The 26,784-nt window shown below is 41.2% G+C and overlaps 1 protein-coding gene and 1 long non-coding RNA gene across 6 annotated transcripts in view; both read left to right on the forward strand.

Annotated features, from left to right (window-relative positions):
- The window catches only part of RBMS3 (RNA binding motif single stranded interacting protein 3), a 1,414,112-nt gene that overhangs the window by 84,440 nt on the left and 1,302,888 nt on the right, over positions 1–26,784 (forward strand). The window lies entirely within an intron of this gene.
- LOC114050374 overlaps positions 20,640–26,784 on the forward strand; it is a 64,133-nt gene continuing 57,988 nt past the window's right edge. The window contains exon 1 of the long non-coding RNA XR_003569990.1: positions 20,640–20,819. This is a non-coding gene — a long non-coding RNA (uncharacterized LOC114050374). The remainder of the gene's footprint in view (positions 20,820–26,784) is intronic.

Genomic DNA, 26,784 nt, shown 5'->3' on the forward strand with positions numbered 1-26,784 from the left:
GTGTGTGTGTGTGTGTGTGTGTGTGTGTGTGTGTGTGTGTGTGCATGGGGGGAACCTTTAACTTTTCTTCTTTGTTGGATGTCACCGTCACATAATGGAGGAGCCCAGGGTGTCCGTGACAATCTGGGCACCTGACACCTTTCTCACCCGCTTCTTGCCTAATACAGCAGTCAGCCTGTCCCTTCCCCCTTTCTGGGCCGGGGTGACAGGGCTGCCAGTTTTGTTGCTGCTGAGCCAACGGAGCTGTGGAGGGGCCCCGGGGAGCCAGCCAGCATAACTGCCACCTGAGGCCAGCTGGCGTCCCAAGTGATAATAAGAGCAATTCAGGATTTCCTCTCCTTCCTTATATCGTGATTTGCATCATCGTGGATCACTCTCTGTATTACGTTCTTGTAGAGAAAGGCTTTAAGTTATTAGCTGTTAACTTACTGATAAAAGTTTTTTATACTAACAGTCATAAACATTACTGAGTCCAATGGTGTCCTGGAATTTTGAAAGAGGTTTATCATGTATTTGTCTGTGTCATAATGGACTCACTGCGGCATGGAGGCAATCCTGGGGCTTTGTAGAATATGCCAGCAGGGGGCAAGCGTGGGCCGGTTGCCAAGAGCCCTGGCACCAGACTGTTTCCAAGGACCAGGCTGGCCACGTGGAGAGGAGTAGTGTGGAAAGCGCACTCTCTGCATGTTGAGTCGGAGGACCTGACTGGTTTCCTATCCTGGCACTGCCACTTATTACCCGTGACCTTGGGCAAGTCACTTTTTAGCTCTCTGGGCCTTGGCCTCCTCATCTGTAACAGAAAAGGATAGGAATAAATGGCCTCAACACCCTCTCAGCTAAAGATCTATGCTTCCTAAGACAATCCTTAATGCTAGCCTCATTGCCAGAAGGTGACTTAGTAGGTGATTTTTTTCCATCCATGTTACTCATGCAAACCACATTTTGCCATCCTGAAAAATATTGAAAATGTGTCATTTAAAAGTATTAGCATTACTATTATTTTTAAAATAAATTTTCTTGATATATTTTATTTTTATATCACCGTCCTTTCTTACTGTATCCTTTCCTCACTCCATTCCACATAATCAGCCCTTTCAATAAAGATTTTAAAAAAAATTCAACCAAACTAATTATCAAAATGAAAAAGTCTGAGGCTGTCATCAGTATTTCATAGCTGTGGTCACTCAGCTCTGCAAAGAAGCAGGAGAAGGGGTCTATCCTGATTCTACTGTGGGCCTTGTTCATTATACTCCAAAAAGATGATTTCCTTTGTTGTCGATCTTTCTCTTTACTTTGTTGGGGTTATGTGTATTGTTTGCTCGGTTCTGCTTATTTCATTTAATATCAGGTCATATAAGGTCTTCCCATGTTTCTTGGTATTCGTCATATTCGTTCCTTATTAGAGGACAGTGACGTCCCATTCCTTTGATGTACCATGATTCATTCAGCCATCCCCCAGGTGATAAAGAGTTGAGACTTCTAGCAAAAAAATAGATGAGGATGATGGCCAGGATCCAGGTGGCATCTTGTAGCGGTGACTGAGGAATTTGTTCATTTTGTTCATGAGAGAACTTTTCAATTTTCTCTAATGGAAATTATCTCTTTTATCTTTTGTAAGTGACCTCTCTCCCTTGTTTGATTTGGAATTCATCCCTTTCCTGTTGCTGTGAAAGGTACATTATCTTTTTTGCTTCTAATTTTTATGGTATAAGCTTTAGTATTCAGCTCATGTATCTGTTTGAATTTATTATGGACTATAGTGCATAATGTTGGTCAAATCCTAATTTCTCTTTGATTGCTTTCCAGCTCTTCCAGCAATTGTCATATAGGGAGTTGTTTCCTGGGTAATTTATGTTTTCAGGTTAGTTGAGCCCTGAGTTATTGAGTTCAATTTTTTTCTGGTTCTTTCTTGTCTAGTCTGTTCCATTGATCTACTTTTCTATTTTTCAACTAGTGACAAACGGTTTTGATGAGTACTGTTTTAAGCTCTGGTTTGAGATCTAAAAATGTTATTCTCCTACTACTCTCCTTTTTCATTATTTCCCTTGACATTCTGTCTTCTTCCAATGATTTTTATTATTTCGTCTAGCTCTGTAAAGCCTTCCTTTGGTAGTTTGAATGCTGCCATGCTAAATTTGAAAATTAATTTTGATAATATTATCATTCTTATTATCTTGGCATGGCCCAGCCATGAGCACTGAATACCCCTGTAGCTATTTAAGCTGTTCTTTATTTCTTTAAGAAAATCTTTGTTGTTTCATCCTTTCCCCTAATATTCCTCATCACCTACTTTCTTTCTCCCCATTCTTTGCTCACAGGGACTCCTCCAGAGCAGGGCTGCCAAGCTGCCTCAGCCTCCTTTCATGTTGGATTTAGTATTCAGCTGAGTTCCCGTCCTGAGGAGCCTGGGGGGAATAGGGAGGCAGAATTGGATCCAGCTGTGTTTCAGTGCCCTTTCTATCCCAGGCAGAAGACAAACATGATTCCACCCTGTCTTACTCCTCATGTGTGGTTGGGCAGAATCAATGTCCGCTGCCTTACTGTTGGTAGGGGCAGGCAGAGAATGAGATGTGCAGTCAAAGTATCTGCAACAAGAGGGTATTGATTGTAGACACAAGCCAGGGGCTCAATTTATGTGTCTGCCAGGGGGAGGGAGGCTGGTAAGGGAAGGATGCTGAATAACCTGAGTACTTTAAAGATTAACCTTGTCAGGTGTGGTCATTCATATGTAGTTTACCTTGTTTGAACTCTCTTTTTTTTTATTTTGTTTTTGGGATTCAGCTTGATTACTCTGCATCTGGCATATAATTCCCTTTGGGTGAGCTTCTGAGAGCCCGTAAGAGCTGGAGACAGTGTCTACTCCATCATCTTCTGCCCCTGTGCTCCTAGCACTTACTGGTCATCAGATCTAAATGGAACTCAAAAACTAGGAAGCCTAATTCTTTTTCATTTTCGGTTGGCCTTGGGCACACCCATGCCTCCTTATATTCATTCACTGCTTAGCCTTGGTGATCCCTGGAGTTAAACCTTGAAGGAGAGGTCTAGTCTAAACTGAAAATCAGAAAAAATAAATAATGTGTCCAAAGCCGCATAGGTAATAAGTAGAAGAGCCAGGCACTCTGACTCCACACGTGGACCTTGCCACCCCCTTCCACCACACTTGTATCCCTTGATCAGAAGGAAAAAACAACCTGAGGTTCTTCACTGGTCCAGATTACCATCAAAGTCTAATGAGAAGAAAATAGAAAGTGAATCTGAGCATATTCTACTCTTTTGTGATCTCCTACTGGGCATAGTGAAGAGAGTACTAGGTGTCAGGAAGACCTGAGTTCAAACCCTTCCTACTCTGTAACCCTGGGTAAGTCATGCAGCCTCATTCAGTCTTGGTGCTCTTCTTTATAAAATGGGCCTAGGAAGAGAACCTACTTCCCAGGGCGGTTTTGAGAATCAGATGAGATACTATATTTAAGGTGTTATTTGAATGCCAGCTACTTAAGACTCCTTGGACCATCATCATGTGTTAGGTCTGATTTTCATGGGGCTGCCTGATTTCTTCAGACCCCCTTCCCACATAGGCATGTCCCTGTTTTCATAGTTGGATTAATCTTGATTTCATTTTCTAGGAGTGGTATGGAGCCTTTTGGAGGATTTGTTTTTTTGGTTAAGTGTGAAAAAAAATAACTTGTTTAGTCTCTGGAGTAGCAGCCTTGTTGTTGTTTCAATGACATTTAAAAGATGCCCATTACTGGGCATCTTTACAGTGTGGGAAGCAAGTGCAGTCAGAGAAGATGAATGAATTGGAGAGACTTGTTAATGCATTATGTTTGGTTTGTTGCAGGCTGGCTAGGGAGAGGAGTTACTCTTGGCCAATTTGCTGTCCAGCTTTTTTTTTTCTTCTTTTCTATGCTGATGTATAAAGTGTCTAGCATGCATAGCTTGTAGAATTTTCTTAAACTAGATCCTGAAGAAAGCTAAAAAATAGTGAGAATGAAAGAAACACAATTCAACATTCATCCTGTCCCTTTTGCTTCTTGCCCTATCAACATTTGCTTTCATGGTGCCTTTAAGACATGATGATTCCCGACTGTCAGGTTGCAGCTTCTTACATGGCCTGGGAAAGGGGCATTGGTGGGTTGACTTCATTGTTTGTCTCTGCATATCAGTATTTGTTGAATTGTTCAGCTGAGTGGGAAGATGGAAACCACTGAAGACATCAACCAGCAGGTATTTATTCCACACTTTGTATGTGCCAGGCACTATGCTAGGAACAGGAGATACAAGGACCCCAAAGGAAGTAGTCCCTGCTTCAAGGCTCTCTTGTTTGATGCAGGGAGAAAACATGAGCTGGAGTGGAGTACTCATTGCCTTCAGGTCTATGTATACTGACCTGTGCCACTTGATTGGGTGAGAAAACTCAGAAATACTATGTACCCATAGGCTATATTCATCCCACACTTACGAGATGGATTGGTCACAGTACTTGGTATCTCACTAATTCACTTCTATGCAAAATGACATATTCTAATTGTCTTTGTTTCTTATTCTGCCTGCCATGGACTTGAGAGAGCAATGACTATCTCATCAAAGCTTTATCCACCTTGGGCCTACTGCAAAGCCTTGCACAGATTAGGCACTTAATAAATGTTGGTGGTAGTGAATAAATGAATAAATGCCCTAGAGGGGTCTAAGATAGTGTCTAGTTTGTCCTTATTTTCCTGAGGCCCAAGCAGGTGACTTACCCAAGGTCCCATAGCTGGCAGCATGAGCCTTGGTTTATCTCTCTACAAAGTTTGCTTGGCCTAGTAGCCATGATGGATGCCTTTCAGCCCAGAAAAGGGCTATTGCTTACTGAGGGTTGGGAATGAGATTGATTGGAGATATCAATGGCATAGCTATTGTTGGTTCTGGCCAAAAGCAAAGGTTCATTCCTTATATTCATATATGAGCCCATCTGGTGTGGGCAACATAGTTAAAGGCCACTGATTATTTATCTTCCCTTTCTGTTTAAGATGGCTTTCAGCTAGAATGGGTCTGTGAATAAACTGGAGGGTGGAAAACATAATCATAGCAAGAAGTGGCAAATTTCCCTTTTTGAAAAGTGGGAGACGTCTCAAGACAACCTCATCACTCCTTATAAACAAATAGAAGAAGCTGTAACCATGTTGATAGGAAACTATGTGCGTGCCATCGTTATCCATTTTCACTGGCCAAGTTTGTGGTAATTAGGGACTGGGTATGTATTAGGTCAGCCTGAGTTCAGACAGTAATGTTTGAAGAACTACTGAAGGAGAAAATCTCTCCTTTTATGAGGAGACTTCTAGTCACTAGACTAATTTGTTTATGGTCTAAAGATTCATTTGTAATTCCAGAGTTGTATATTTTGGGAAGGCTGTAGGTTGCTAACGTTACCGGCATTTAGGCCTTTGTTTTCTTCTTGGATATCTCCTATCTTTCTTCTCTATTCACCCTCATCCCCAGCTCCCAGTTGCAAAGTTTTTAAGGTTAGCACTCTAGTTTTATAGAGCATGTTGGTCCAAGTTACTGCATCAGCCAGCACTATTTTCTTGGTGTTTGGTAATAGAATAATGAGGTATCTTAACAGCAGCCAGGGATCAATGGTTCTGTTAGCAGGTTACATGTTTTGTGCGGGTTTATGGTGCTATTTTATTTCTTCTGTGAAAAGAATTAAATTTATATAAACTCCTATCTTCTTTGCCCCCAAGTATATTTTCCTTTGCCAGCTTATTGAAAATTGTTGCCTGTGTTTCCTCTAGAATATGGATGTGAATATGCTTCTCAAGAGCCTGAAGCACGAGCACTCTGTCCACTGATAAAAGTCATGACCCTTCTTGGCTTTTGTTGATGGGCTTTGAGAGTAGTTTCAGACAAAACATTCATCATCCAGAAACTACTCTCCAACCCCTCTCAGTGGGTTTTTGAACAAGATTCGGCTCCATCTCTTACAATTCTGAAGTTCCTTCAAAACTCTCTTCACTGGACCCATCCTCAAAGCCTTCTTGGATGGGTCAGACCTAAAAGACCTTGTACTCCATTGCTGGTCTTCAAGAATCCAGGGTCCCTTCACATCATGATGAGACATTAGAGGAACCTTCAATGCAGACTTTGTATTGTGACTTTATTGTTGTTATGAACCTGTGATTTCAATAGAGTAGGGAACTCACAAGAAGGAAGTGTGAATGCCAGCATTCTTTCTGTAACTGATGGTCTTAGAGAATTGCCTGATGCGTTGAGAGGTTGTGACTTGACCACAGTCACATAACCATTATTTGTGAAAGGCAGGACTGAACTTGAACCCTCCTGATTCTGATGCTGGCTCTCTATCCATTATACTATGCTGTTATGTGGACACATGATGTGTAATATACACCAGGAGAGTGAAAATGGCAGTCCACAGGGGAATGGAGAGACATGTACCTATTCAAAAAGGACCTTAGTGAGTACGCATCACATGATCAGAAAGGGAGGCAGGCTAGTTTTGTAGTAAGAAGGAGAGCCTTTGGCTATCTGGATGAAACAGTTCTGAAAACCTGAATGACTGACTTAGGGTCATCTAGCCCCTAAGAGGAAGACACAGCATTTAAATCTTGATTCTAAGACCAGCAGTCTATTTCTATAAATGATCAATTGTATATATTATAGATTATAAATCTATTCATGCAATAGACAGAGGGCTAGAATTGGAGTCAAGAAGACCTAGGTTCACATCTCCTTTCTGATGAGGTCACACTAGGTATGTGCCAGTTAACCTCTCTAGGTCTCAGGTAACCTTGCTAGGATTATAGAAGCGTTATTAATTATTAAAACAACATATTAGTTGTGTTTGGTTAAAAAAGGAGGAAATTCTTAGGCAAGTAAGAGAAACCTTTTATAGAGAATTTATGGGAAAACATGAACAAAAATTACTCAGCATAAGAAGACATCACTAGATATTTATCCATATAAACCGAAAATGCCAGACCATGATTTAAGTACCTGACATAGTAACTTAAGAGAAGTCTCTATCAGGATTTATTGGCTCTTTAGACTTGATTGGGTTATGTGTTTTCCATGAGAGTGAATGAGGTAGATTCATCCCGTAAACACTCATTCTTTTTCTGATTGGTCACTTGCTTGGGAGGATATGAAGGGAGAGACGGATACATTAAGAGCAAATGAAAAAATGATTAGAACAAAGAAGCTTTCTGGGAATGACTCACCGAGAGTATTTTTCTCTAGCAAAATCAGGTTTTGTGAAGCCCTGCTTTGAGGGAGAAAAGGAACACTGGCAGACTTGGGAATGTTCATTTTTTTTTTCAAGGTGGCGGGGGGTGGGGAGGGGTGTTGTTGCAGCTCTTGTTTCCCTTGCTTTTCATTAAAATTTTCAGCTTAGGTCAGTTTGAAAGGATACGTAGCAGCTTCTTCCACTGCTAATTGGCGTTGCTAAGGAGAAGGCCCTAGCGGCGTAGAAGCTGACCTGCTGCTTATTTCAAGTTGACCCTTTCTTCCTCTCTACTACTCCTGTTCCTGAACTGTATAGAAATCTCATGTGAGATAGATAACATATTGTTCAGGACCTGAGGCAAAACATTAATTAATCAGGTATAGCTAAATTTTGTTCATAAGATGCTAGTCTACTCCCATGTCATAGTAAATATATATATATGTATACACATATACATGTATACACTCACGTATATGTACATATTATATGTGTGTATTTATAGTATACATATATATACCTATATGTATCTACACAAATGTGTGCATTTTTTTTTTTTGCTGGGGCGGGGTCCCAAATTTGTGATTCTGTGGTATAGGTAACTGTTGTTGAGGAGAGTGCCTCCAGGGTTGCATATAAACAACCAACTAAGTCTTGGAGAGCGCCCTGGGGGCAACAGAGAGGTCTTGTGCCTTGGCCCGTGTCACAGAGCCAGAACATATCAGAGGAAGGACAGACCCAGGCCTCCCTGACTCAGAGGCCAACTCTCTATCCATGCTGACTCACTGCTTTTCAAATACAGCATGTGGAACACAATTCAATCTTTCCTAGTGCTTCAAGGGAGTGAGTGTGGGCACTAGTGATCAATGTATGGCACCGTCTCTATAGAATGGAGGTAGCAGTAGCCCTGGTCTTGAAGTGAGAAGCCCTGGGTTCTGGTCTGAGGCTGGCCAACAACCCCCTTGGTAACTTTGGCCAAATCACTTTACCTGAGGAACCAAATGGAAAGTCAGAGGACAGGTGCTGCAGACACAGTGTTTGACATGCTCAGAGAAGAGCATACGATGTAACTATGATAGCTAGCATGTTTATGATGCTTTAAGGTTTGAAAGGACTTTACATCTTTTATCTTATCTGAACTTCACCACAACTCTGGGATGTAGGTACTATTATTACCCCCATTTTATTGGTGAGAAAACTGACATTTAAAAGTTAAGTGACTTGCCCAAGGTAATGTAGCTAGTAAGCATTGTGAAATAGGATCTGATCCTAGGTTGTGCTAATTCTAAGTATTACACTTCAGCTCTTAGCTTCCCCAAAGAACTAGAAAGGATACCCAAGTTTATCTAGAACATCTCTCTCACTTTCCTGATTAGAAAACTGAGTCTCAGAAAGTTTGAAGGGCCATATAAACATGAGTTATTTTTTATATGTCCAGAGAGGCCAAAGTCACAGAGCCTGGATTTGAACTCAGGTCTTAGGAGAACTATAACCTTGATGTCTATTTCTGTTTGCTGAGTTAACTAATACTTGCTCACAGAAACTGTCAGGGATCAAAAGCTCCTTGAAGGAGTACATTTACATTCAGGACCTCTAAGTTGTCTGTCTCTCATTGAGGTGAGTAACTGAAAATGTGACCTGTATTCGAAAATCAGCTGCAAAAGCCAACCTGCTCCTTTCATATTTTCATCAAGTGGAAAACTTTTCTAAAGATCAGATGCTTTAGGGTTGGAAGAGACCTTCAAGATAATTTGATGGTTCAATCCTTTTATTTTATGGCAAGGTAAAATTTATATAAAGGAGAATGTATAATTTAACATATACTGATGCCTTCTCTGTTGCCTTTTTGGGACAATAATGCTATTGGGGAGGTTTCCTTCTCCTAGCACCTATTTCACAGGGTTATTGTGGCACAGTGAATAGAAGGGCAGGCCTGGAGTTCAGCAAGACCTGAGTTCAAATCTGACCTCAGACACTTACTATCTGTGTGACCCTGAGCAGGTCACTTAACACTGTTTCCCTCAGTTTCCTCATCTGTAAAATGAGCTGGAGATAGAAATGGCAAACCACTCTAGCATCTTTGCTAAGTAAACCCCAAATGGGGTCAAAAAGAGTTGGACACAACTAAGAACAACCAAACAACAACAACAACGAGTTATTGTGAGGATCAAATGAGATAGCATAGCTTTGCAAGTCTTAAAGGGCGTTATAAATGATAGTGAGGATGATGATGATGATGGTGGTTGTTGTTTTAAAAACTTAGTCTCTTTGGAGATATTGACAATCAACTCCCCCCCGCCCCAGTCTTTTAAAAATGATCACCTCCAGCACCAAGTTCTCCTGTGGATTCTTTGGGAGGGTCCATTCACTCCTCTGGTCTTCATCTGCTTTAATGTTTCTTCTAGGTCCTTATCAGATCCTGATGTGGTGATTCCATTGTTACTGATAAGAAGAGGCCACCATAAAAACGTTGACAAATCTCCCATTTCCCTTCTTTTTGTTGTCTGTCTGACTTTGTCAGCAAGTGTTCTTTCTTACTTAGTCCTGGGTGCCTTGAGCGCCACTGCAGCTTCTCATAGCCTCATTTTCCTTCTTTTTTTCTATCACCTTTCACTGTCTTGTGAGGGCCCTGTTGTTTGTGCTGCCTCCCTTCATAACATTTTCCAAATGAGAGGTGTACAGAATCACTTGTTAGTTACAAAAAATAAAAGCAAAAAACCCCAAGCCAAACCAAACCAAAACCAAACCACTACCACCACCAAGACAACCATTTTTGATTCAGGAAAGTTAGAAACCACTTCACAGGTTCTCCTTCAACAAAGGTAGAATCATTCAAAATTCCTTTATAGAGACAATGAAAAAAGAAAGATAATGTTTCTCTCATTATTGATACCAGGCAAGGAATTAAAGAGGGGGATATGTTGAATCACCATTTGGAGGATGACCCACTTAGACTCCAGATAGAAGAGGGATTCCCTCTAGCTGATTCTCCCAGTAGATCTGTTTGTAGGTGGCCAGAATGCTAGGTCACCTGCATGCATACATCTTGTTCAGATATTGCACTGCAGGTGATCCAGCAGTGAATAGAAAGTCAGGAGAAGATCAGATTGCATTTGCCCAATTTTGTAATGCTTTCAGTTATCTGTCAAAATCCTTCTTCAAAATAACTTCTCTAAGAGGCTATGGACTGTGAATTATGGGATATCATAATCTCTAATGAATAAAAAATATGGGTTATCCAGAAGTCAATACAGAGATACCTGATGTGTGGAAGCAAGCAGTAGCATGTTACTAGTGATGCCTTGCATATAAGAAGTAGCCTAAGATATTATCAAGGAAATGTGTATTTAGAATAGGAAGTGGTTGGTCATGCAGTGAGAGCCATAGTATTGCTACTGGGTATTGCGTTGGTAGCCATCAAATCTTACACAACCTAAAGAAAGGGTTCTTGGAAGTTGGATGCATCCTACATTGATGATTTACAGAAGGGTATGGACAAGCCTTCCACAGGATGAGAAGGCACAAATGGGTTGCGTTTTGGACTGAGTACTCACATCAAGACTACCTGTGCATGCTGTCATCAAAGGTTCTATTTATTGAAGCTTACTTCCCTTGGTTTAAGTATTCACATGAGGCTGATCTGCATGGACTAAGTGAAAGGGGCAGTAGAGTCCAAAGGAAATCAGCTTAGGTGCTTTCTTCTCCCCAAAGATATGAATAATGGTCAAATAGTCCCACACAGGATATGGGTCCAAAATCTCTTGATGTTTCTATTAGCATAACACAATAGTCCCTATTTCTAAAGTTTTTGCATGGGGGCCTAGAATTTCATGTGTCTTTAGACTATCCAGGAAATACATCCTTACTCTGCTGGATCAGACCAATTCCGATAGAGTGCTTTTCTAAAATATCTTTCCTGAATAGCATGCTTTTGAAGTTAAGTAATCTTAGTCCTTTATGGTATAGTAGAAAGAACTCTGACTTTAGAGTCAGAGAACGGACTTGGGTTCAAATCCTGACTCCGATGCTTACTTCATGTGTGACCTTGGACAAATAATTTAGCTGTTCAGGGATTCAGTTTCCTCATGTGTGAAATGAAGGGGTTGGACTAAATGGAGTCTAAAATCCCCTTTAGACCTGTGATCCTATATTCTTCTTATATAAACATGCTCAGACTTTCAAAGAGCATCTTTTCCTTGGAAAAGTCATAACCCACCAGGGAGAGATCTGTACTCTTCTTCTTTGACCCATTTCAATGCTGAGAGACCAATGTAAATAAATACATAAGGAAGTCATGTGCCAACTTAGGTGAAAGGTGGAAGCAAAAGCAGGTAACAGAATGAATATAAAAACATAGTGTGGTCTTGTAAGATTAGTGAAAAGAGAGCTAAAACTCTGAATGAGCTGAGGTGGATGAGGAAATCTAAGGCTAACAAAGAGGGCTTCTGTTACCTTTATTGAGGAAAAGAAAAGGATCAAAACAGGAATTGAAGTGCTGCTTTGAGTGGATGGCTAATGATTCCAGATGACAGAAAATAGTAGTCATGCTTAACTATTATTTTGAGTCTTTTTTCCCACCTGAGAAGTTGATCTTTGGATTGGAAAGGACAAGGCAAAAATAGGAGTTATTTTAAATCCCCATATAAGGAAAGAGATAGAAAAGATCACCTACCTGCTCTTATTTTAGTCATTAGCATCATATGAACTAAACCCCAGGGCACAAAAGAAGTGGCTCATGTCATTGCTAGGGCAGCCTTGGTTATCTTTAATAGATTATTTGAGAGAGAGAAAAGCTATGGTGAGATTGGAAAAGAGTAGAAGACCATATTTGGCAAGATAAAAGAAGAGATGGAGTCTGCAAGATATAGGCCAATTTCTGGCAAAATTCTAGAATGCATTATTAAAGGGATGGACAGCAAACATTTAGAAAAGGAAGCAGTGATCACTAAAAGTTAGCATGACTTCATCAACAACAGGTCATGACAGAATCAACTTGCCAGAGAATTACAAAATCTGAGATTTGTAAATCTGGCTTTCAATGATCATCTAATCCAGCCCATTTTTTAGCTAAAAGTGCCTCTGCAGCATTCCTAACTAATGGCCAGTCATCTTTCACTTGCAGGTTTCATGTGTGGGTGAACTCATTCATCACCTCCTGAGGTAGCCCATTGTACTTTTGGACAATTACAGTTCTTGGAACTTTTTCATTTAAATTATGCAGAATCCACCCCTCTGCAACGCTCACCCATTGCTCCTAGTTTGGCCAAGTGGAACAAGTCAAACTCCTCTGGTATATCACATATCTGAAGGTTATGTCTTTTCTTCTTCTAGATAAACATATCCAGTTCCTTTAACACAGCTAGGGGGTGCCATGCTACAGAATGCTGGGCCTGGAGTTAGGAAGACCTGAGTTCAAGTCCTGACTGAGATGATTACTATCTGTATGACCTTGGGCTAGTCACTTAACCTCTGTCTGACTCAGTTTCCACATCTCTAAAATGAGGATAATAATGGGACCTATCTCACAGAGTGAGGACCTGGTGAGAATATTGCCAAGGAGTCTGCAAACTTTAAAGAGTTATTATTGTTTTGATGATGATGATGTTGTTGTTCGATCTCCAGGTACTCTTATCATATAAAGAATTTATTTCTCATTGTATAAAGGGCTTTTATTAAAACCCTCAGTGCTTCTACGACTGAGTACTAGAGACTGGGTCTGTCCCTGATGTCCCTTTATTTCCCTTAAGATGTTACTGCCCTTCTTTCCCTGACACTGCTGCCTCCTCCTACTCCTTTCTATCACCTGTCCATGGGGTCTGGTGAGACAAGCCAACATCCTTGGCACGTTGCCATGTGCAGTGTGAGATACAGGCAGGAGAGAGTTAAGGGACAGATTGGAAGCTCGTGGGCTGTGAGTCTCTGCCGTGTTTTCCTTCAAGCAGACCATTTCAACCCTGGTTCCTCCACTTCTTTATAGTAAATGAGGCTTATTCATCCCTGTTATTTCTCTTCTTTCTATGGGTATATAGAGGCAAAATGTATGTAAATTACCCACCAGGGAGAGGCTAAAAATACTTACTGGTTCTTGATTTTCTCTAGCCCCAGACACAGTTGTGATTCATGGTACAACTGAGCCATGGATAGCAGGAAGGAGTCTGGGTGATTTCTGCCTCCATCCACCCATGTTTTCTTCAGTAAGCTGTTTCAGGTCTATCCATTTTAAGATAGTGATGCTGTGACCACTACTATAGTTCATCTAGCACCAATAAATGAGCCAACATGCATTTATTAAGTACCTACTGTGTGCCAGGCACTGTGCTCAATGACAGGAAGACAAAGATAAAAGTGAAACTATTCCTGCTCTCAAGGAGATTGCATTCTCTCTAAGGAGATATTATGAACTTGAATTCATTACATGCAAAATGTCTTCAAAATAAATCTAAGAAAAAATTTGGCCAGAAAGGACACCAACAGCTTGGGTGATCAAGGAAGGCTCCACGTGGAAGGTGATGCTTTAAAAGCAGATTTTCAAAGGAAGCAAGGGCTTCCGAGAAGTAGAGGTAAGGTGGAAGAGCATCCCAGGAATGGGTTACAGCCAGAACAAAGGCATGGAGGCAGTAAAGGGAGTGACCCAGCTATAACAAATAGCAAGAAGATTATAGAACAGTAATGGAGGTGACGTCCTGAAATGTCCCCGTTATAGAGATATGGTAAAACGAGTACTAGGCCAGGATGCAGAGTACTGGTTCTGCTACTCATTTTGCTGTGCTGTATTGAGTTAGTAGCTAAGCCTCTCTGAGGCTCTATTTGCTCTTCTGTAAAATAGGTCTAATAATACCTGCTCTTCCTAGCTCCCAGTATTGTTGGGAGTATCTAGTTCATTGCATTCCTTCAACAAATGTTTCTTCATGAAATGAGATATAAAAATGCCTGCAAAGAGTACAAAAATAGAAGTGTTATCAGGGGTCTTAATGGTGATTAAAATAAGAAAGGTCAAATAAGCCTATACTTAGCATCTATTGACTCTTCTTAGATCAAAACCAAACAAACACAACATAAGAACTGTTTATTTCTCTTCTGTTTTGGGGTCTCATGTACTTGGCAGAGGCAGATTTCCTTCTGTGGAAAGGCAAAGCCTGACACATTTCAAGGGAATGTGAAAATCAAAGGAATCTGCTGATCTACTTCCAGTGATAATTTTTGGGCCCATGGTTCATCTTGGGGCACAGGGAAAGAGAGGAAAAGTGACATTAGAGAGGACCCAAGAGCTGTCTTTGCTTTGAAAACCTCATCCTTTTCTGAAGCATCATGGGAGACAGAGAGGCTGGGTGGTGCAGTAGATAGCACACCCAGTGTGAGTTCAGGTCCTGCTGTATTCACTGACTCTCTGACCTGTTCCGAGTCATTTTCCTTCCATCTTGATCTCTTTTTCCTCATCTCTCAAATGACAGGTTTGAACTAGATAATATCTAGATAATAATAACTAGCATTTGTACAGATCTTCAAAGTACTTTATAAATATTAATTAATTTTATCCTCATAATAACTTTGGGAGATGCCATTATTATTTTCATGTTACAGATGAGGCAATGGAGGTAGTCAGAATTGAAGTGACTTGCCCAGCATCACAGCTAGTCAGTATGTGAAACTAGATTTGAACTCATCTTCCTGACATCAAGTCTAGCACTCTATCTACTGTGCCACCTAGTTGCCAGTTACCTCTCTGAGGATCACAGAGTTGGAGCTGAAAGGACATCCCACTTATTTGGATAGATAAAGAAAATGATTCACAGAGAAATGATCTGACTTGTTCAAGGTCTGGGCGCCTATTAAATTGATTAGTTTAGAATCATCTAATATCTAGAAGAGGCTGACCGGAATGGAGACTCAAGACAGGATTTGGGTGAAGGCTAGGGATGATAGATGTCTTCAAGTTATCTGAAAGGCTCTCATATGGAAGATGAATCAGGAGCAATGGTTAGAAACTGCAAGGAGTCAGGGGTGGGACTGTATGAGGGCAAAAACTTCCAAAAGTGAGAACTATCTCAAAGTAGGATGGGCTGCTTTGGGAGGTGGCGGCTTCCCTTCAGGAGGGATCTTCAAGCAGACTGGATGACCACTAATGGATTTAGAGTTGGTTGACATGTCCATTTTTTTATAGGTGGTATGACTTGAAGAGATTTGTCCAGGTCAAATAGCTGGTGAGGGACAAAGGCAGGTTTTCAACCCATGCTTTCCTGCTTCCATGTCTAGTGCTCTCCTCCCTATATCACCCTGCTGTAGAAGGGGATTCTTGACAGGGCTTATAGTAGATCTTCACTGAGATCCCTTTTGCCTCCAAGATTCTGTCATTCTGAGCATCTCTAAGTTAGCCAAAGAGATTAGATGGCTAGCTGTTTGGGAGGGAGGGGAGTCAACTCTACAATGCTGGGGGAGGTGGCTGCTACTGGGGCAAGGAAAGCTCTCCAGGTTTGGTTCCCAGGACAGCTGGCCTACTTTCTCTGCCCTAGTTCTGGTGAACATAGACAACGGCCACTTCCTGACCCAATCCCTTGTGAAGCTGATCTGAGAATGGTGAATAAAGAAAAGCTCAAGCTGCCTTTGCCTTGCCAAGTAAGACCAGTGTAGCAAGAAACGCAATTAATTTTGTGGTGCTGAGACACAAAGAACATGGGGCTCCTAAAGGCTGGGAAGCTGTGGTGATTCAGACCAAGATTAAGATTTGGGGATTCTAGCTTTGGAGGCAGTAGTAACATCTCCCTCCTGGAGGTTGTGGACAGCTCTCCAGGCTGGAAAGAATCAAGCCTTTGGAAGGTAGAAATTGCTAAGCTTATTCATTATTTTCTATGAGGTTGAATGATGGGGGGCAAGAACTGATGTCTAGGTCTAGGTCACTTGAGGTGAGAAGCAGAAGAAGTTTCATTCCTGATTTTCTTCAAGGGGAGGTGTCTCTCCCACAGCCTTCCCCAATAATTATCTTTCCAATCCAGCTTTCCTACTTAATCCTTAGAGGGTTTTATTGCCAAATGTCCTTTTTCACTTTCAAAGAATTATTTCAAGGTGCTTGGCTCCATAGCAACCAAAGCAATAGCAACCCATTGGACTGTGAGCTTCTTGAAAGGAGGGACTATTTATTTTTTGCCTTTCTTTGAAGCTCTAGAGCGCAATGCCTGGCACATAGTAGGTACTCAATAAATGCTAGTTGACTGACTGACTAACAGGAGGGCTGCATGAGATCATGGCTAGGCAGTATCCATTATATAAGAATGCACTTTTTCCTTGGGACGTTGGAACTCACAATGTGCTATCCTGATGTCTCATGCTCATCTTCCATGGTGTTTCCTGACCCACTGTTGGCAGATCTTCATGACCCTCATTAGAATGTACAGTTTAGAGAATAAGATACATTTTATCCTTGGTATTTGTATCCTCTGTGCCTAGTGCAATGCCTGGAACAGAGTAAGCCTTGATAAATGCTTATTGATTGATGGAACTCCTACCTGCATGATACTTTATCGCCCATCTTGGTGCCTTTCCAACTGTCTGCCCCCATACCTTGAATGCACTTCCTTTTCACCTTTGTACCTGAAACCCTTCATTTCCTTAGCTCAAGCAATATTTTCTACATGGAGCCTTTCCTTACCCCTCCCCAGGCCCCGCCCCCCCATGATAGTGACTTACCAACAAAATATCACTTTATATTATTATTATTTTTTGTATATACCTACATAAGTACTTGTCATCTCCTCCAATAGAACCTAAACTCCTTGAGGGCAGGCATTGTTTCACTTTTCATCTTTAAATTCTCATTACCTAGCACAGCATCTGGCACATAATAGGTAGTTAATAAATGCTTGTTGACTGATTTATTGTCACCCCTCTGAATTGGTTTTCCCTTATGAATCCTTTATCTTGACCCAGCATGCCATTTTGCTTATTACCTTTTTCCATGACTTGAAGCACATCCCCCCTCCTGCCCTCCCTTTTCCTTCCCCCTCACCTCTACCCTGCCAGGGTTCTTTCCTTTTAGCCATTTTGATTGGCCCCAACAGCTGCTACTCAGGGGAGCAGAGACCCTATAGGAGGTGAAGAAGCAGTGAATAATGCTCATGGCAAAGGATTGTAGGAGTAGTGGACTGAAGCGGGGAGAGCAGAGCTATTGGCAGCTAGGCCTACGTTATCCTTGTCTTCCTGAAATATTTGTGAGAATTTTTCCTGGGCTGGGGGAAGGAAATCTAGGAATTGGGAACATCCAGAAACATTTGAGAGACCCAAAGCATCTTTGTGTCTTAAGGGAAAAGAAAGTATGGAGCGGGCATATCTCACCCTGACATTTAGGGCAGTAGAGGGCTGGACTGGAAATCCCAAAGAGCTGCAAATAACAGTGACTTTAGAGCATTGTTGAGAAGATTAAAAGAGATAATGTCTGTAAACTGCCTGGAAAACTTGAAGGCCCTTATGTAAATATGTACGATAACAGATAGGCTTCATGGCTTTGCAGTGGAGAGAGAGAAGATTCATAGTCCTGCAGTGGACTATGGCTAGAGGATAGGACCTGGAGTCAGAAAGACCTGAGTTCAAACCCAGCCTCAGACATTTACTGGCAATGTGACCTTGGGCAAGTCACCTAACCTCTGTCTGCCTCAGTTTTCTCAACTGTAAAATGGGGATAATAATAGCAGCTACCTCCCAGGATAGTTGTGAGGATCAAATAAAATAATATTTGTAAAATGTTTTGCAAACCTTAAAGTTCCATATAAATATGATGATGATGATGATGATGGTGAGGATGGTGATGATGGTGATTGTGGTGATTGTGATAATATGGGGTCAAGTCAGACCCCAACACATTCTGGCGGAATGACCGAGGCAAAATCAACAATAAGATTATGTCTACTTTCAAACAGATTTTGCTCTTTGGTCTGTTGTACGTACTGAAACCACAAGAATATATATAGTATAAGAAATAAAGAGCAACACAATCAGTTAAGCTGCCTCAGTAGCCACAGTAAGGCTGAAATTTACAGAACATTTTCAATTCTGCATTAAGGTAGTTTTGTCATTAGGAACTGGGAATTCGCAGGTTTAGTTTCTCTCTCTCTCTTCTCTCTCTCCTTTTGCCTCCCTTCCTTCCTTCATTCTTCTCCTTCCCTCCCTCCATCTAGCTCTCTTTCTGTCTCCATAGATATGTGTGTGTGTGTGTATATATATATATATATAATATATATATATATATGTATGTATATAGGTATGTATGTATGTATGTATGTATACACATATGTGTACAACATTCTGAAAATCTCATTTTAGTAAGAACTTGGGTTCCTTTTATCAAATATGCATTTCTAAGTGATCCTGGGCAGAAACATATATAGAAATTTTTTTTATTAATGGAGTTCCAGAAGTATTTGTGGGGTACGCTGACATTCTTAACTGGTTGAGGGGTCAATCACCATTGATCTATCAGCATCTGCTCTAATTGCTCATTGTCATTAGATGCCTGGATCCGGCTTGGAAACCCAGCCAACCCTCTGGTGTCCACTGTCCCCATTGTATCCCAGGCAGCACGGAGAAAAGTAGGATGTGGAGGGCCCTAGGGCAGGGTGGCACCAACTGCAAACCCTGCTGTATATTCAGAAGGCTGCTTTATATTCCCTCCTGACCTTGTTCATGACACTGGTGGTATCTAGGATGTGCCCGTGTGTGCATGTATGTGGGAGAGGTGCCTGGACACCCCCAAATGGGGAAGCATCCTCCTGATGTTGCAATGTAATTATGACCATGTTTCTGGGCAGGGGAAATTGATCCTATTGAGCCAAAAGAAGAGCCATGGAAATGGCTTATTTGACTTCTGGAGGGATCATTACCCGAGAGTTAAGTTTCAGTTGTAGGATCAAACTTTCTGTTGAGCTTTGCTTCTTATTCTTCATAAGTTTGCAGGGGAAAAAATCCATATTGTCCTGCACTCCTTTCATCCCAGGAAGGTTGAAAGACGTTAGCTGAAAAGTGTGGAGATCACAAGAAAAACAAAGGCTTTTTAGAAACAATGCAGTTTTTAACGATATAATTGGGAAGAATAGAACCTTTCAAAAGCAATTTCTGATCTCTTCTCCAAAAGAGATCACTTTCAATAGAAGAGCTCATCCTGTTGGATGAAAAGCAAGAGAAAAGCAGGACAATGAACTCATCTCTTTTATTTGCAGGTTTCTGGAAAAGAAGTTCTGGCTCCGGGTCAGAGTAGAATCCCAGGACAGCAGGCCCATGAGGGACCTGCGAGATCACAGCTTAGATCACTTAGAAAGCAAAAAAAAATGTTCCAAAGTTCATTCTCTTTCCTCCCTCCTCTTCCCAAACCAGATGTTTCCTGACTAGTTAAAGACTAATAGGAAGGCTTGGAAGTCACAATTATTTCCTTTGCCAAAACAGTCTATAGTAAGATGAATGATGAGAGAGCTAAAAGGATGGTGGGATGTGGTAGTAGACGGGCAGGGAGAGAGAGGGACGATAGGTCTGTCAGTCCTTGAAGGATGAAGGGAAGTAGCAGGCAGTCGAGTGAAAGGGGGCACAAGAGTCCAACTGGCCAGAGGGGGAAGATCACCTTGAAAGTAATGCCCCTTGATTCCCTCCCCCTCTCTCCCCCAAGCCCTGTTTGGAATCACAGGAGTGATTCCTGTCCCTCCCAACAGGAGGCACTCACAAGGTAGCCTTAGAATTGCAAAGAGCACCAGATTCTGAATCAGGAGACCTGGTCCAAATCTGGACTCCCTTACGAGCTCTATGACTTTCCATAAGCCGGGTGACTTTTCATCTGTAAATTGGGGGGGTTGTACTTGGCCATATCTAAGGGCCCTTCCCGATCTAAAGCTATGATGTCTTGGTGAAATGCTATGACTCTAAAGATAGTGTGATAAGTCCCTGGAGAGCATAAAAAAGTGAATAATTCGGAGCTTTTCAGAGGACTCCACTGGGAGACAACAGAGAAAGCTCCCATCATATACTCTGGAATAAAAGCCAGAGGACAGGGTCCTGCTCTTGACTCTACCAACCTCTAGCTATGTGACCAGGGAGAAGTCATTTAATTTCCCTGGACATTCTTATTTATTTATTTTTTTAATATCAAATGAAGACATTTGAATTAGATAGTCTCTCAGGACTCTTCTAGCTCTTAACATTTTATAATTCCACTGGGGAAAATTTGGTGTCCCTTGTCATGGAATTTGGCCACTTACAAGAAAGATATTTATGATAGTTTGCGATTTTGAAGAGCACAGAGACAACATTTCTCATTGCATGAATCTGACTTTGAGGGTTAATGAATAACACACAAAGCATGTTGACATACTCACCCATACAGGAAAACACATGATCATCTGATTCACTTTCAAATTCTGGGCTCCTCTCTTCATCTGGCCTGGGAAAATAAAACTTTGTCTGTTACTCCTTCCAGGAAGTCAGCTCTCTCTAAGTCAAACCTTCCCTGTGGTACAGCCCTCATATGTTAGGGGCTCGATGGTTTTAGACCAAGAAAGCTGGTTGCTCCAATCTAAGGTTAGCAGAGGCCAAATACTTTGGAATACTTTGGAATCATGAGGAAGGACAGGTAAGTAGAAACACAAGGATTGGTAAAAGTTTTTGGAGTCAGAGGCTGTACTCATAGATATGTACGTCACCCTAGCTATCTCCATCAACATGTCCCACTCCTCCCTGTCCCCCAACCTCCTAGGCAAAGGGGCTTGACCTAGATGACCTGCTTCAGTGATGAGCATAGGAGGTTTGCCCCCAGGCTCTGCCCATGGCTGTGTGTTGTTGAGAATCCCTAACAGACCGGGAGCACTGAGGCAACTGAAGGGACAACATTTTCTGTTTAACTGTTCATCTTTTCTCAGCAAGGAGGCAGGTTTATTAGGGTAGTTAAGCATGCTTTTGTCTCACCATTTTAAGATCTTTAATAGTGTCTGTACTGATCCAGCTGGGAAGGAAGCAGCAGTCCCTGATGCTTTGCATTTTGTCAAGAGAATATGTAGTACATAAGAGTTGTTGTCTTGCCTAGTTTTTATGATTTCTTAATATTAGTGCTGAGACCCAGCATGCTATCAGCTTGTGTTGTGCATTTAAAAATGCTTCATTGTGCTTTCTTTTTGAATTAGTTAGAGCAAATGATGGTCAGAGCAGAGTTATGAGCAGAGAATTTGGCACAGTGGAAAGAGATCTGAATATGGAGTCGGGGAACTGAGTTCAAATCCTGCTTGGGCAAGTTTCTGGGCTTTGGATTCTTCATTTCTATAAAATGAGTATTAGACTAAATGATCTCTGAGGTTCTTTCCATATCTAAATTGACAATTTAAATGTTTCTGTAAATCAGTTATATTTCTAGAGCATTTAGGGTACTTTCTTTCCCTTTATCCTACACTTATGCTCTGAGTTATTCAGAAGAAACAAATATTTAGGACTCTGCTCTTCAGCAGGAATTCCTGGAAAGACCACTAGACTTGGAATCAGAAGTCATGAGTTCAAGCCAAAATAGTTGTGTAACCTCGGGCAAGTGAAAGCCACTTCAAGTATTTGAGTCTCAATTTTCTCACCCATGAAATGGGCACAGTAATGTTTGCCCTTCTTGCTTCACAGGGCTCTGTATAAAACACTATGTAAGCAGTAATGTGATGCATAAAAGTGAGTTTTAATTATTTGGCTTAAAACTCCAGAACAAGGAAGCAAAAGCAGCAAGGTAGCAATTACTGCCATTTTCTCTAACAAGAACATTAGCCTCTCTCCCATGTTAAGGTTGTTTCCTGAGCTAGCCGTTATTACCAAGAAGGAGAGTAAGAGAACCAGTCAAGGCTTTGCTGTGAAGAAGTGTGGCTAGAGGGAATGTGATTACCTGTGAATCTGTGTTTATATTTCTATTTGTTGTGCACATCCTTGGGGAAGAGTCTCATGCATCAGACTGCACTGTGAGCTGCCTGAGGTCTTCAGGCACAGGATATATCGAAGGGCTAGAAATCACTCCACAATATCCAATTCAATTCCATAAACATTAATTAAGCTCCTACTTGATTTATTAAGTACCCATTTGCAAGGCTTAGTGTTATGTGCCGGAGAATATAAAAACCAAAAAATGAAATATCCCATCTTCTTGGAAATTACCATCAGGGGGCTGAAGGGTGGAGGTTTATAATAAGCACACAAAGAAATTGGAGGGTGGGATTTTGAAGGGAGGGAGGGAGAGAGGGAGAGGGAGAGGGAGAGGGAGAGAAAGAGAGAGAGAGAGAGAAAGAGATATACAGATACAGATACAGATACATTAACAACTGAAGAAATTTGGGAAAGGCTTCATGGAAAAAGTGACATGTGGGCTGAGCCTTGAAGGAAGATAAGAATTCAGAGGAGTCAGTTGAGCCTATGATAATACAGTGCTTCTCCTAACCCATTTTATTAGGTATTCATAAAGTTCAATGACATTCACATGTTTATATCAAAGAAAAAAATTCTAAGCACATTAAATAAGACACCTCCTGGAAGGTTCCTGTTATATAAGGTCACATATTAATTTTTTTCAGACAGATTTTTGTGGCATTTTCTCCCGCCCAGACTGTGGCAGGCAAGACAGTCCTCCCAATGTAAAACCTTACGAAGACCTGGACCACGTATCCACCCAGAATTATTTCTTTATGCTCGTCCTGTTGATTGTCTCCCTGTATGTTCTCTATCATCCTTGACTTTCTAGATGTCTGTTTCTGTCCTCTTACATCCAAAACTCTTTGCATTCACAGGCATGGGGACCAATTAACTTGTTGCATACAGGGACTAAGAATAAGTAATACCAATCATCATTTTCTAGGATTAACTAATGAGTTTAATTATGGTACCCAGATACCTTGTTTATCAGGGGATAATTTATCTGGCTACCTCACCCATCTAGAATACAGCTGAAAACTAGGAGGGAATTGGAAAGAAGCCCTCTAAGCAGCCCAGAGAGATGTTGCCTTCCTTCAAGGTTTAACTTCAGTGATACATCCTAAGGCAAACTTTCCCTGGTTCCTGAGTGGTTAGAGCCCTTTTCCTCTTCAAATTGTCTTGAGTTTGCTGATGTCTAGCTTCCTAGTAGAAGGTAAACTCCTTGAGGCTAGGACAGTTTTTAAGTTTTTGTGTTTGGGTCCCTAGCACCTCACTTTGGCACATAGTAGGTATCTAATAAATGCACACAGAATTGAATGGCACAACAAAGGTGTATGTGTTTCACTCATGGGAGATTGCAGAAGGTCTTATCCTGTTTTTTTCTTTTATCTAGACCAATTTCCAATGTGCTTGGCCATCTGGTTTTGCAGGCCACAAGAAATGAGAAGTGATAACTTACAAGGGTCTGAGACAAGGGTGGTGGGAATTCAATTCAATTCCATAGTCATTTGTACCAAGACAAAAATAAAAGGGCTCTTGTCCTTAAGGAGTTTATATTCTACTGTATCTAGAAGAATATGAATGCCAGAGGGAGGTTACATGGATACAGCAAGAGGTGACTATTGACAAACAGTGAAAGAGAAGACTGAAAAATTATGAAAGCATGTATGCGTGCATACACACACGTGCACACACACACACACACACATTATAGAAGTAAGCATCATTTAGTGAAGGAGCCAAGAACTCTAGACACCTTAATTAGCCTTTAGGGCAAAGTCAAGGATGTGCACATTTGAAGACCCTGAGTCATTAAGAAAAGGTTAAATTGTATTTCATCTCCTTTGAGTCTATGACACAAGGATATGAATTGATATAATCAAAGCACACATGGAAGTCATCACTGGGCAGTCCACCCTTTGGTGATGAGCCTTTCCAAGGTCATCCAGGCAGGTCATTGGCTGAAAGGTGCCTAGTCTTGAAACTTTCCCCACTTAGTTGAACCTTCTGGAGCCTGGACTGTGCTGGCTTAGGATTTGAGAACCCAGGATTTCCTCAGTATACTGGAATGATTGATGACTCTGGGGACAGAGGACCTGGATTCAAATTTTGCCTCTGATGCTCACCTCCTGTATGAATGTGGGCAAGTTATTTAGCTTCCCTGGGCCTCAGTTTCCTTATCTGTAAAATGACAGGATTAGTCTCAAACCTCTAAGCTCCTTTCCAGCTCTAAACTATACTCCTAGGATACAGTGACATCTGTGTCATCATGGGACATTAGTGTTTTAATAAAAAATATGTTAATTTTGAAATATGTTTATGAAAAATGATTAGAATAAAAATGTTCTATTGCTTTTAAAGGAATATATCCTAGTTTTCTACAAAAAAAATTAACTTAATAGAAATACTCAGTGATGCTGTCTACTTGATACACAAATATAATAATAGAATAGGTGACACAGTGGATAGAGTGCTAGGCCTGGAGTTAGGAAAACTCATCTTCCTGAGTCTGAATTCAGCCTCAGACACTGCCTAGCTTTGCGAGCCTGGCCAAGTCACTTCACTCTACTTGTCTCAGTTTCCTCATCTATAAAATGAGCTGGAGAAGCAAATGGCAAACTACTCCAGTACCTTTGCTGAGAAAACTCCAAATGGGAACTCAAAGAGTCGGACATGACAAAATGACTGAACAACAACAACAGAAGTTCTTCACATGTTATCTCATTTGATCCTCAAAGTAACCTGGGGAGGTAGGGGCTAATATTATCATCCACATTTTACAGAGGAGGAGACCGAGGCTGAGAGAGATTAAGAGATTTACCTGTGGTTGCACAGCTAGTAAGTGATTTGAACTCAGGTCTTCTTGATTCCAAGTCCCAGACTCCATCCCACCACCCCACCTAGCTGCCTCACAAATATGTCTGTTTTTTTTTTTTAGGAAATTGGGGTTAAGTGACTTGCCCAGGGTCACACACCTAGTAAGATAAATATGTCTGTTTTGCAAAATGTATCAAACGCTGTAACTATGAAGTAGAGTATGCATTCATACTTGATGAATAGGAGGGGCATAATGGATTCATACCAGGCTTTTCCCTGGTTCTCCACAGTCAAACCTGCTGGTGACAAAATGAATATGGTGGAGTGTTCCCCTCCCACATCCTCCTGCCTGTCTCTGACTGTGCCTCTCATTTCTCTTCGCTGTACTGTGAGGTCCTTGAGGGCAAGAACTGTTACGGTTTTGTCTTTGAATCTTCAGGGCCTGGCACAAAGTAGATGCTTCATAATGTTTTTCATTCATTCATTCATTCATTCATTCATTCATTCATGTATTCATACATTCATGTGGCTGAATGGAAAATCAGAGGAGCAGTGCTATAAAGTGGAAAGTGGCTTCTAGGTAGTCAGAGGAGGAATCATTGACTTCAGAGCTGGACAAGTCCTTCCCTCTCGCTTTATAAATATGGAAACTGAGTCCCAGAGAAGCCAAAAGACCATCTAAATGACAGATCTTTTACACATGACCCTGAGAGGTTAAATGTGCCTGGCACAGAGTAGGCATTTAACACGTATTTGTTGATGGATGAATTTTATTCTGGACTAGTCATTTTCCTGGGCTGGGTTGTTTGCCCTTTGTTTCACATCTTAGGTGAATGGAGCAGTTGAAACTTTTTCATTCATGTCACACAAATATTTCCTTTTGCCCAACTGCCCATTTACTTCTTTTTCTTAAACAATTATGTATGCATTCCTGAAGGTTGATGGCATTTTTTCCTTAATTTTAAAGTATTGTTGTTGCCTTCTTAACAAGCAGCTTCTCTTTTCGTCATCCCTCCTGCTGGTGCCCCCCCACCCCCATCCCAAACTCTGCTTTGTGGGAGAGAACGGGGATTTGATTTCTCTTTATTACACTTTGGATGCTTTTATGGTGGCTCATGTACAGACCTCCTCACAACATGGTGGGTGAGTCTGATCCTTTTGTAAAGGTGTCATTATTTTCTTATTTAGTATTCTTGAGTAATGGGCAACCGCCTTGCTGGGAAGTGAGGCGTCTTCTCAGAGATAAAGCCAGCATGTGCCTGAGATCTCTTGAGAGGGGCCACTCTTGTTTCTTTCTTTCAATCTCTACTTTTTTCTGACCACTCCAGACAGAAGCTGAACTCGGGCCAGATAATGACTGTTACTGTCCAATGAGGTTTTCTACTGGACACCCTCAAACTGGGCCTAATCGGCTCATGGGATCATGAGGCTGGGATCAACAGCTTTAAGGTATTGAAAGGGCTTAGCCCTCATCTTTGGAGGATGACAGAAGGAATGTCTGCTATGACATTGGTAAAATGTCTCCTTTAAATGAGTCTGTTTAAATATATATTTATTAAGTGTCTACTACATACAAAGCATTAGGCTACACACTGGGCAATAAAAAAAAATTAAAGTATTCTTGTCCTCAAAGAGCTTACATTTTACTGGGGTGGGGCAGGGAGACCATGTATACACAAACAAGGGAAGGATTAGACTTGTTCTATTTGTCTGGTAACAAAAAGGGCTTGATGTCAAAACAAACTTCCTCACAATTGAATTAATCCAGGAGAGATCAGGGCCCCTCCATGTTGGATATCTTTAAGCAAAGCCTCCTGTTGAGTGGATTCTAATGGGAATTTTTGCTCTGGTAT

Source organism: Vombatus ursinus, unplaced genomic scaffold (genome assembly GCF_900497805.2).
Source record: "Vombatus ursinus unplaced genomic scaffold, bare-nosed wombat genome assembly UNPS02014799.1, whole genome shotgun sequence".
NCBI classification, from domain to species: Eukaryota; Metazoa; Chordata; class Mammalia; order Diprotodontia; family Vombatidae; genus Vombatus; species Vombatus ursinus.